Raw genomic sequence first — 12,302 nt, 5'->3', positions numbered from 1 at the left:
GCCAGCCGTGCAGCGCCCAACGCATAAGCGCCACACTTGTTATGTGCAGCGCCTAGCGCTTAGGCGTCACAGTTGTAATGTGCAGCACCCATTTCTTAGGCGCTGCACAGTCTGTGTATCACTTAGGCTGGCCCCACCCTCTCTCCCCTCCTACCCCCACCCCACACACCCCCACCCCACCCAAACCCTTAGCCTTGCGGCCCTCCTCTCTTCCCCTCTCCCCCTCTCAAATCCTTCTCAAATCTTGCAAATCCGGAGTATTTGACCGTGGATTTCGAAGCCAACCCCTCCCTTAAGGTAATCTCCTCCGATCCCCTCGTTTTCATCCATAGGAATTGTCACATTTGCTCAAATCTTGCTAGTTTGGGGAAACCCTAGTTTTGGCTTGGATTTGGAAATTTGTGTTGAATCATGTTATGTTTCTTTGCTAATTTGGTATGGTTAGGCTTCATACTATGCTAGGGTTAGGGTTATGTGTGTTTTATGTTGGTGTTAGGGTTATGGTATGGTTAGGGTTGTGGTTATTGTTAAGTGGGGGTTAGGGTTATTGTTTCATATATATGTTAGGGCTTATGTATTTTGTGCAAATATTTTGTGAAGTACTTACTTGATATATGTGTGTTTTTTATTATTGTAGGGATGGGAAGAACATGTGTTTATGTTCATCATGTGGATAAAGAGGCCTTTTTGAAAGGCAATGTTGAGCCGGACCCGGATGAGCTTGACATGGTGTTTGAGAGTAGTCCTAGCTATGCGGAGCTCTTGGAACAAGTGAGGAAGGATTTGAATTGGATGGACCCAAGTGACATTGTTGAGTTCGAGGGAAGGTATAATGTTGGTTTTGGAATGCACATCCGTTGGAAGACAATGCGTGTGAACTCCGAGCAACGTTGGGTTGCATACAAGGAGACGGTTGCCGAATCTCTAGACAAGGCTCTTGACTTATTTGCCTCCAAGAAGGTTGAGTCTACTTTGCATTTGGACTTGAACCGGAACCCCTCCCCGTTGGTTGCTAGCACTCCCCCACCCATGAACCAAGATCAAATGAGTGAACCTCATTTCACGCAACAAGATTGGCCAACATTGAGCCCGACTCCAAACAACCAAAATGAAGCTTTTGAAGAGGAGAATGATGAGTACGAGGAGGATGACAACGAAGTTGATCTCCATGATAACAATGTGGGTGATCTCGACCAATATCATGTGCAAGAGACAATGGACCAATCCATCCCTTTTTCCCGTGCATATGCATCGGACTCGGATGACGATGGTCCCGATGAAGAAGTTGAGGGTTCACGCCGAAGGAGGCCCAAGCATTCAAGAAGGTATTCAGGCGGGATCACAAGACACCATTGTTCAAGGATCTTAGTCTCGCTGATGAAGCCGTTGTGGATGGTGGCAAATGCATATCTCTTGGAGCTAGGCCAAGTTCTCACCATGATTTGGAGGACGGCAAGAACGGGATATATCCTGGTTGTGAGTTTCAATCCTTCTTGGAATTGAAGATGTGGCTCGACAACTACTCGGTTACGCATTATCGTCCACATAAAGTGGCCAACTCGGACGTCAATGTGCGTTACACGGTTAAATGTGAAGTGCCAAGATGTCCATGGATTGTGCGTGCAAGGCCATGGAAAGGAGGTCCCACTTGGCGCATAGTGAGTTGTACATCAAGTCACATGTGCCGACACAAGAATGCGGATGGCGAGCTTGTGTACCAACAACACATACAACTCACGTCCGAGTTCATTGCTTACAGGTTATCCAACCAAATATCCACACTTCCAATAAGGAGCATCAAGAGTGTCATTGACCTTGTGAAAGCCATCTTTCATTACAAGGTGAAGTACGACAAGGCATGGAAGGCGAAGCAAGCCGCATTCAAGATGTTGTATGGCAATTGGGAGGAAGCATACAACTGAATCCCTAGGTTGTTGTTAGCTACGGCCGCCACAAACCCAGGCATGGTTCACGTGGTTGAGCCTCATGGGCACCAAACATTGATTCACAACGGGAGGACCGTCCGAGTATTTGGCCGTGCATTTTGGGCCTTTGAGCAATGTGTGAGGGCTTTTGAGCATTGTCGGCCCGTCATCGCCATTGATGCCACGTTCTTGACCGGACAATACAAGGGCACTTTATTGGTTGCAATAGCAAGTGATGCCAATAACCGGGTGTTGCCTTTGGCTTTCGCTTTGGTTGAGGTGGAGAACAATGATAACTGGGAGAGGTTCTTGCGTCAATTGAGAAGAAGGATATTACCGGTTGAAAGGGAAATTTGTGTCATATCGGATCGCCATCCAGGAATTCTAAATGCGGTGGTGGTTGACATTCCCGGACATACAAAGTTGCACCATCGATGGTGCATGAGGCACTTTTGTGCAAACTTCTACAGGGCATGTGGTATCAAGGAGTTGGCCGATGATCTTCAAGATTGTTGTCTCGCTTTCTCCAACAAGCGGTTTGCCACATTGTTCAATGCATTGCTCAGACACAAGAAACTTGACCCCGGTGGTCTTGAATTTCTCAATAGGAACATTGTCGAAAGGAATATGTGGGCACGTGCTTTTCGATGAAGATGGCTGTGACGCCCGAATAATTAAGCTACAGTAATCCCCTGCTAATGCTGCCATGTCACCATCATTACTGTTGCTAATCTCACTCGAGTCAAAGCCGGTTCAAATTCAAATTTAAATCAAAGTAAACATTTAAAGTTTTCAAAGTCAAAACTAAAAAGTACAAGCTGTGGCAAATAAGTCCTAAGTAATAATGGTGGAGAAACCAACATTTTTAAAAGTATTTGAATGCCCTAAAATAAATAAAACTGCGACTGAAACAATAACGTAAATGCTTTTTAATTAATAAAGAATACAAGGCACTTTATTTTTGTCCCAAACTTTTTGTGACAACAGTTGAATTTACAACTCTAATTTAGGAATGGGTTTTACTTTTTGTAAAACTATAAACTGTTAAATAAGTAAAATAAATAAAAAAAAGATAAGAATAATAATTAAAAAAAAGACAAATGCCACCCCCCCTCATTGGGCCTATCAGCCCAGCTGGCCTCCCACCAGGCCGGCCCATCTCCCCTCCTACAAACCCCCACCGTGACCTAACCCCATCCCACTATCCCCACTTCCCCCCACGTCTCCCTCGTCTCCCTCCCAGCGCCGCCACACACCCAACACCCCCAGCGCCAGGGCAGGCAGGCCAGCGCCCGATCCCCATGGCCTCGCCTCCCCACTGCTCTGCTGCGAGCCGAGGCCGCCCTAGCCTCCTCCTTCTCTCCTACCTCGCGCCGCTCCCTCTCCCCGCAACCGCCCGACCGCGCTCGACGCCGCGTCACCGTGAACCCCATGGCCACCGGCCTCCCTAAGCAGGCCGATGCTTCGAGGGGCTGCCCTCGACCTCCTCGACCTTCACGCCAACGCCAGCGAGCAGGAACTTCACCAAGTCGTCGCCGTCGTCTCTTCTTCAACCTTGGCCGTCTCTCCGATCCCCGTCGAGCCGCTCGCCATCGACGCCCTTCAACTACTTCGACCCCCGCAGCAAGCTCGCGGTGAGCTACTACGACAAACCCCTCATGTTCGCCCTCAGATTTGAGCCTTACCGCATCGCTGTCGTTGCCTTACTCCGGCTGCCGCTGCCGTTGCTTTTCCGGCCATCTTCGGCCACCCCCGCTGCTGCCACGACCATCGTTCGACGCATGCTGTCGCGGGCGTCCGAATACACCTAGCTGCGTGTCAAGCCGACGCCTGTGGCGGATTTCCGACGAGGTCCCGAGCCCCTCCGCCTCTGTTTTGGTCGCCGATGGATTTCTCCGGTGGTGCTGTCATGGCGCCTTTAACCCAGCTCCTAATTATGCTCCGAGTCACCGACAAATGGGACCCACACCTAATTAATCGCAGGCATAATTAACAAACCAGATAAACTAATCCAAGTAGCCACTAACACATGGGGCACATCCCCTAAATAACCCCCCAGTTAGATTAAACACTATTAATTAGTCTAGCCACTTACAGTAGGCCCCACCCCCACTATTTAACTAAATGGTTTAATTAAACATTGGTTATTTATTTGTGTCAATGACTGCTGGGTCCCACTGGACCCAGTTGACTGGTCAACCTGCTGACTGGGATGACCCAGCCAATGGCAGGTGGGTCCCTTGACCCTTGTTTGACCAGTCAACAATCAACAAGTGACCTATTGACTAAGCCACCTCCTGGCCCACCTGTCATCACTACAAAAAAACACACTTTCGTGATGATACGTGTTTGTCACAGTCGGTCGCGTTTTTTGTCATGCATGTACATCCATGACGATTTTATGATAGAATCAAGATAGTCATACCCGTGCTGTCGTAGAAGTGTTCCATGACATTACCAAAATTATCATCACGGAAGTGTCCACTTCCATGATGATAAATCGCGCGTCACAAAAGTGCTTTCTTCAAGGGTGACCGACACGTGGCATCCACCGTAACGGAACGCCGTTAAGCTATCGGGTCGGGTTTTGGATCCGATAACCCGTTAACAGCCCCGACCAATGGGAAATTTCCACGTGTAAAATTCTTATTGGCCGGACGAAACACGTGTCAGCTCGTCAGTGGGTCAGATAGGCGCCTATGATATGTCGACACGTGCCACGGCCCACCACTAGTCCATTTAGCTTACAAAGCCGGCCCGTTTGACTTGGTCAAAAGTTAACGGGCTGGCCCATGAAAAGCCTATTAACGGTATCTTCGCAAATAGCCCATTTTACGGCCCGTTAACTCACGGCCCGTTAGGCCCTAAAGGAAATCGGCCCAACAACGTCATGTGGGCCGTCGAATATAACACCAGCCCATTTCACTTTCGGCCCATGTATGGCCCACGACGTCTTTCGGCCCATATGAGGCCTTCGTATCTTTCGGCCCTTTACAGGCCCACGGTGACTCTAGCCCATAATGAACAGTAATTTTCTTTATACCCGTTAACGGCCCGTGATTCACATGGGCCGTTTCCAGCCCATGTTAGCTTTCGGCCTATTGACGGCCCATACGTTCTTGGGCTCCTTTACGACCCTCGATTACTTCCGGCCCGTTACTGGCCTGTTCCCCTAATGGGCCAAATTCGGCCCATGGCAAGAGTCGGCCCGTTACTGGCCTGTTCCCCTAATGGGCCAAATTCGGCCCATGGCAAGAGTCGGCCCGTTACTGGCCTGTTACCCTAATGGGCCAAATTCGGCCCATGGCAAGAGTCAGCCCGTTTCTGGCCTATTAACCCGTTCGCCGTTTCCAGCCCGTCCTATATTCTGGCCCATTAATGACCCGTTATGCCTGTGACAGAATTAAGCCTTTGCTGTCCTACGGCCTGCTAACGACCTGTTACCGTGCTGGGCCGATACCAATTACGCCCGATTACGGCCCATGTAGACCCATTTATCCGACGGCCCGAGGCCCACCGATTACAGGCCCATTTATCGACGGCCCATAGGAGACCCATGGATCCTACGACCCGTATATGGCCCATGGTAGTTGCGGCCACTAGCAAACCAGGGAAAAAGAAGACTAGGAAATAAATAAGGCCAAAACTAACGCTAGGCTATTAAGGCGATTGCACAGATTACATCCACTCGGCATCAAAGATCGCCACCAGTGCAAATATAGGGAACACCCTACACTATACAAAATGGCTTGTTGTTTTCTTCAGCCGGTGGCTGCACGTTAAGAATAAATTTTGTATCGCACCAAAACAAATTACAACTATATAACAAAAGGAAGGTTGGCATAAAACTTAACAGTCTAGCAGATAAATGCACCACCAGAAGTTCAGAAGCTCAGTTCATTTGACCTGACTGTTACGTTTTCATGCTGTATTGTCCGATGGAGCACCATAACCCTCGCCTTCATTTCCCCTAGGCTCCTGAACAACATAGCAAATGTCTGATAGTCTGGTTTCAAAACCATGCATATCTTGACGACATTGAGCAATGTTTCTCCTTGTTTCACAAAGGGTCTCTGTTAGGGAATGGACTTGTGTCTGGAGCGTAGATACAACATTGCTTTGAGCTTGCATATCTTGATCATGAGGCAGTTTGGACGATATTGCCTTAATAACCAACCCAGTATTACGCAGGAACGCGCTTTTGGCACTGTTAGTGGACAGGTACTGACCCACTGCAGCAAGAGCTGACATTGCGGTTATAGTTGCCTCGCCACCTTCAGAAGGTGGCGGTTCCACCATTTTTTCCATAGCTTGCTGAAAAGTTGAGGTTTTACATTAGTAGTACCAGAACAGAAGATATTAAGGAGGCAGCAAAACCAAACAAAATAGCTTTGGTCTATATACAGAACTTATTCTGGTGAACCCATGTAAAATATTAGTTGTATTTTATTACAAAGTACATAATAAAACCAGGTTCCAAACATATGACCATGTACCATCGCTAATGTATTGTCTATTGTCTATTTCTTCACATTGTATTGAGGGCTAAGGATAAAGAGACGAAGTTTATAATACGGTAAGCATAGTATGACATCATTCATATCACAAAACAACTGAGAACAGACAAACAGGCAATTGTAACGTTGTGTGGGCAAGTCCATCACGGAACTAGATTACGGGTCAAGATCAAAGGAACATCACTCCTCTCTTTTAAACCTTGTAAGGTGCAATGATACGCTAAGACAATTTTGTATAAAATTGAAAAGAGTAATAGACATTGGCTGCAAACCATGCAGTTCAAGGCACAAGTCAGAGTAAGTAGTAGTTAAAAGGCATGAGGATTAAGGACTTACAACAGCGGCTTTGACTGGTGTAGTCATGCCCTTCTTCTTGCTGGTGTGACAGTCCTTGAAGATTTCCACAACATTTGGTTCAGGTACTTTTTGGTCCTTGCGGGCTTTCCTCTGCATTTTGAACAAGTCAATATAGATCTGATAATATGGTACAGCGAAAAGAGTGAAACAACAGCTAATTACAAGAGCCTCGCAGTGTGCAATATAGCTACGAGATCCTGTCGTCTGTTGGAATTTCACTTTCGTACGGTTGGCCTTGTTCTTTGAACAGTTCACCTACAAGAAGATAGATTTGTGTGGCACATGGGTAAATAGGACTTCAACATGTGATTTGATCACACATATATATAATGTACCTGATACTTCGGATCAAACCAGTGTTTAACAAGGCCCCTCCAGTCTTCATCCGATATATTTTCCACTGGAGATGTTTGGGAAAGTTCACTGTTAGCCTTGCCTTCAAAGTGAGTTTTCCTCAAGTTATACCGATACTGTCGTAGAGCAGACTTGAAAACATGGGTGCAAGCTCGTCTGGTTGCATCATCTTGGCTATCCAACTTGAACCTCATCTGTTGAAAATTATGGGAGTCTCATTATCAGCAACCTAGAAAGTATGGGACAGAGCAAGACGATATTACTAGTTTCCATACATAACCATACTTACAGATAAATGGTCGAGGAAGGTGTTGAACTGGGTTTCATCTTTGTCATTCCTGTACTGAATCCATGTTTGGAGGATACGTACATGACACCTAACAGCAACCGCTGCCTCTGATACTAACTTGGCTGACTCTGTAGCATTAGGTGGCCTTTTTAAACCTGCCTCAAAACGGATCTCCATTCTTCCTCTAGATTTAGTTAACCTATCGAGCATTATCCCTGATGTTTGTTTCCTCTTGCGCCTAGGTGCTAGTCCAACAACGAACATAGGAAGTGTTAGTGTACATCAAACTGTGAGACTACATATAAAGAAGCATGCAACTGTAACTTGACTCCAGCAACTACCTTCTTGCTGTTGAAGCTCACAAGGTTCATCTGATATTGCCAACTCGTCTTGTGTCAAGAGTTCTTGGGAAGTAGTGTCAGGTGGCAAGGGAGCTTGGGAACGTGCTGCTAGCTCAGTTGACGCACGAGTAAGTCGTGCAGCTGGTAGTACTGTGGTAGGTGTTGCAAGAACTAGGGCTGTCTCTGCTTGTTTGGTGGCAGCTATTTGTTTCTGTTTGGCTTTTTTTGCAACTCGTGTAGCATGGGATGCCGTGTTTGTAGAATTTTCCACTGGACTTTGACCTTCTATTGCACCATCAGTACCAACAGAATCTGCAGGATTCATCCGCTTCTCATTCCCTGCCATTCTGTGTTTCTTCCTCTTTCTCCGTGCCATGTTAAGTCAAGCCGACAAGAAAAACGAATAACAATTTAGTTCTTCAGAACAAATTGATGCGTGATGCAGACGAACTGAACTTTGATGTTAGACAACCACATGATAGGAGGATGTAATATGTATGAAAAACAGGACGGAAGAGATAACCAAAACTATGATGTGTAAACTAAGAAGAAGACATTTCACCAAATTAGAAGCAATGCAATGGAAGGTAGACACCATATGAAAGATGCTACAAATATCGCTCTGCCAAGTTAACAGTGTCTCATCATAAATGGCGTTTAAACAAATGTGAAGCAGTACAAGAAATAAATCATATGCAAGATGCAAACAACATCACACTACCATGTTAGAGGTCTCTCGTCATTAGTGCCATTGCATATTCACAGCATTGCATATTCACAGCTTATGATGTGTAAACTAAGGAGAAGGCATTTCAACAAATTAGAAGCAATGAAAGCTAGACACCATATGAAAGATGCAACGAATATCACTCTACCAAGTTAAAACTGTCTCGTCATAAGTTCCATTTCAACAAATTAGTAGTACAAGCTAGAAAAGAATGTGAGATGTAACCTATATCACACTACGAAGTCAAACGTGTCTTATGATAAGTGATTGTTGCAGGTTACACAACAGTAGTAATTTAATGTAAGAACATGGTGTGATAGACATATATTGTATGTTCTAGAAACAGGAACACGTGTCTTATTCAAGTATAATGTGTAAAGTAAGCAGATGGAATTCAACAAAATTAGAAGCAATACAAGCTAGACATCACACATAACATGCAACCACATATAACAGTGCCAAGTTAGAGGGAGCACCGGTGATGCTGCACTAGGGGAGACGTGCTCATCATAAACACAACTTTGTTGAGTGTCTATGCATGTGTTGTCTTGGAAATCATCTTGGGGGTGTGGAGGAGTAGAAACTGTAGAGGCCCTCCGTTCGGAAGGAGCACCTTTATCCGCTGCCTTGCTAACTTCCTTCCGCTTTATTGATTTTGAATTGTCAAGTAAAACCGACAAGAAAAAGCAATAAAATTCTCTCTTCAGAACTCATTCATGCATGATACTGACAATCACTACTTTGATGTAAGGCAAACACATGATACCAGGATGGAATATGTACGAAAAATAGGACGACATGGCATGTTCACAACTGTTTGTGTAAACTAAGCAGAAACCATTCCAGCAAATAAGAAGCAATGCAAGCTAGACACCACATGAAAGATGCAACCAATATGACTCCGCCAAGTTAAAAGCGTCCCATCATAAATGGAATTTCAACAAATTAGAGGCAGTGGATGCTATAAATCATATGAAAGATGCAACTAATATCACACTGCATATACTAAAGGTGTCTCGTCATGTTGATTGATGTGGGATACAAAAAAACAATAGTTTATGTAAGGACATGCTTAATAGACAGATGTACTATGTACTAAATACAGGAAGGCATGTCACATTAACAGGTATAATGTATAAGCTAAGCAGACTAGCACATGCAGTTTAACCAGATTGGAAGAATTACAATCGAGACACCATATGCAACATGCAACCACATATCACGCTGCCAAGTTAGAGCAAGCACCTGCGATGCTAGTGTAGGGGAAATGCTGTAATCAACTACAGAGCTACGTTCACTATCTTCATCTAGCATTTCTGTTTCTTGAGAATCATGTCGGGAGGCTGACGCTGCATTCTTTAAATGAGGAGTAGTCCCCTTGCCTGCCTGCCTCGTCATAAGTGATTGATGAGGGATACACAAGGACATTAGTTTGATGTAAGAACATGGTTAATACACAGATGTACTAGTATGTACCAAAAACAGAAAGGCATGTCATATTCAAAGGTATAATGTGTAAGCTAAGCAGATGCAATTTAACCAAATTGGAAGCAATACAAGCTAGACATCCGGCTGGAGTGGTGAGCATGATCATCTAGGACCTGAGAGCCTGGTGGGAGGCGGGCTGCTTCGCCACCATCGCAGCTTTTTAGTTGGCTTCCAGGTGATGCCTATCTTTGCTGGGCTTGTCACTGGCTCGGCCAGTGCCCTGACTAGCTATTTGTCTTCTGGTGCTCACGGGATGGTGGTTCATGTAAAAAGTATATCTTTCCTTACCTTACCGACTTCGGCCTTTCGAATACAAGCTAGACACCATATGGAACATGCAACCACATATGACATCACAAAGTTAAAGCAAGCACATGGGATGGTGGTTCATTGCGAGCGAGGTCATCAACTCCAGAGCTACGTTTACCGTCTCCATCTGCTGACACTGCACCCTTTATAGCGCTGTAACGTGTCTTGCCTAACCGCACACAAAGCTGGAGCGACTTCTCTCTTTTCTTTTTGGCTTCTCTCATGGCAGCAGAGTCTGAAATACCCTTGCATAAAAACACAATAGTGAGAGTAAGGGTGAAGTGTGTGCAGAACTAGTGCACTGTAAAAGTAGCAGATAGCAGGTGGCTGAAAAATAAATGACAGGAGACATATGATAGCTCTACAACATTGCATGGCAAACAAAATTAGATTCTACTCCGTATGATTTTGTAATATATGAGCACAGGAAATGCAGGTACTCCTCCAGCACACCACCACATGTGGTCATATCTAAGATAACAGTCGACTGAAAATAAATAGGTCAGTCGATTTTTTTAATGAACCGTCCGATCTATAAGGAACGGGCAGATGGCCTTCGTCTACCTCCCGCTAGTCACTGTTGACGATCTTTCTCGAACCGCCAGTGACCACTGGCCCAGACCCCTGCCTCCGCCGCCCCGCCCTCCCATCGACCTCACACCACCCCCGTGCTTGGCAGCGCCCCCAGGCCATCCCTTTAATCCCGGCCGACCTCCAGATCGGGCGCCAGTAGCTCTAGGCCGCACACGCCCCTAAGATAAACACCAAGGCGCTGCTTCCCCGGCGTAATAGGCGTACTAGCGCCTGTTACGCTGGGGAATGCTTCCGTTAATTGGGAATCAACTGGCCAGAAATTGAAATTCAGGGGGGCGACGGACCTCTAGCTAAGGTGAAATAGTATATGAGGAGAAACCTTGTGCATCGCGAGTTACTAGGAACATCTAGTATCAAGAAGAAGCGGTCAACTAGTGTCTTTTGTGGGATGAATACCGTGCAAGCAGAGACGTAAGATTTGCACGAATAAGGGAAGGGGAGTACCTTTTTCGCTTGCCGGTGTGGTCACCTCCACATGTCGTGCTGATCTTCTTATTTTTACCGGGGAAACCGATGTTCTGGAGGGTGCAGGCTTGGACGAACCCATGGCCAAATTGTTGACTGTGTTGCCGTGGCAGTATGTCGGCGGAGGGGAAGCAGATCCGAGGCGGCGAAGGACGGCGTAGCAGGAACAACTCCGGTGCGGTGGAGGGTGGCGAAGTTGGAGCGGCAGCGGTGAGGCGCAGGACGGCGTGGTTGAACTGGCTTGGGTAAGGACGGCTCGGCCTCGGCTTCAACTACTAGCCGTGGAGGGCGTTGCGGTTGAGGTTGCGGTGGACGACGACGTCGGGGTATCGGCTCCGGCGTGATGGAGGAGGGCGGCGGTTGATGGGTGGGATGGGGTGGCGGACGGAGGACGCCGGGGTTTCGCGGCTAGTGGAGAGGTAGTTTTGGCACCCACGGAGTACGAATGGGGAATCGGACGGGTGGGGGGGGGACCATGTTTCGGTCTGGGACGCGCTTGTTTTTGGCTTTTTTGAACAGAAGATGGGACGTGCTTGTTTAAAATTTGGGGAAAGTACAAACTTAGCCCCCCTCTTAAATTTCGGACCTACTGCGGGTCGGGGGTAGGATGGTAATCCCAGGTGTCCCAAATAGTGTGCGGGAGCGATTTCGGCCGCGCGCATGTGTGCTTAGGCGGCCATTGTGTATGAATGTTTTTCGGATGCGGTTGCGTGGCGTCTAGATGAAGCTACAAACCTACCCAGGTTTAGACCTTTGGACGTCGGGCCGGTAGGTTTCACGGGTCGGAGTTATTAGAAAAGTAATTTCCTTGTACTACCAAACATTGGTCTCACGCGGTTTCGGGCGAGTAGAGGCTCTTTTGGCGCTTCGTTCAAAATTTTGAAACACAAGCATTCACGTTTAGAGTACTCTTGAACTATGAGGATTGACCTATAT

The sequence above is a fragment of the Aegilops tauschii genome, chromosome 6 (genome assembly GCF_002575655.3).
Source record: "Aegilops tauschii subsp. strangulata cultivar AL8/78 chromosome 6, Aet v6.0, whole genome shotgun sequence".
NCBI classification, from domain to species: Eukaryota; Viridiplantae; Streptophyta; class Magnoliopsida; order Poales; family Poaceae; genus Aegilops; species Aegilops tauschii.
The sequence above is the reverse complement of the archived record's forward strand: the minus strand, read 5'-3'. Positions refer to the sequence as shown.